Here is a 1056-nt window from a genome sequence, read left to right on the forward strand (position 1 = left end):
GTTTCGATGTTGTTTTCCTACAAGAAACACACGTTTTTAATTTAAAAATTGGAAGAAAGTTTGAACATATTTTACAGCAGTATAAATGTTTTTGGTCCTTTGGGTCTAATTATAGCTCTGGTTCTGCCATCCTCTTAAAAAACTCCTTAAGATATATAATTCATCATTTTCATTTTGATTTAGAAGGCCGTTTTGTTTATATCGATGTTGATATAAATGACTGCCCATTACGTTTTATAAATATTTATTGTCCTAACAAACCATCTGATAGAAATGATTTTATTCGGCATCTTGAGAGTTATTTAGTCTCCTCAAGATGTATTATTTTAGGTGGTGATTTTAACTTTGTTCTTAATAATGTTTTAGATAAAACTGGTGGTAATGTTGATAAAATATCGTCAAGTTCTTCCACTTTCAAGAACCTAATTTCACAGTTTAATTTTAAAGATGTCTTCCGTTTTCATTTCCCTAATAAAGTTCTTCATACCTGGAGCAGCTCTTCGGTATCTTGTAGACTGGACAGATTTTATATACCATCTAATAAACTTTCTGGTACACATGATTTTCAAGTACAGCCTCTTATATTTTCTGATCACTCTTGTATTTCTTTTAAATTGAGTTTAAATCCAGCAGTGTCTATAGGTAGAGGTTACTGGAAGTGTAACAGCTCCAGTGTTATTTCCTCTGATTTCACATTTCAATTTCGCTCTTTTTTTAATTCATTTTCGTATCTAGTATCTGAAAAAGAACTTTCTTTGTTAAACTGGGATATTTTTAAAGGCTATATAAAAACATTTTGTAAGGAGTTTCAGAAAAGTTTAAACATACAGAGAAACGCAGATATATCTACATTAAAACGAGAATATAGGGACTTGACTGAGCGGGAGATGCTCAACCCGGGCCTTTTCTCTGCTCGTGTCTCAGAGATAAAGCATCATCTTTGTTCTCTTGAGGACGAGAGAGTGGATGGTGCTCGGATCAGGTCTAGATCTGATGTTATTGAAAATAAAGAACGACCATCTAGTTTCTTTTTTAAAAAGAGCATGATCGTGCTGC

This window comes from Lottia gigantea, assembly GCF_000327385.1.
Source record: "Lottia gigantea unplaced genomic scaffold LOTGIsca_38, whole genome shotgun sequence".
Classification (NCBI taxonomy): Eukaryota; Metazoa; Mollusca; class Gastropoda; family Lottiidae; genus Lottia; species Lottia gigantea.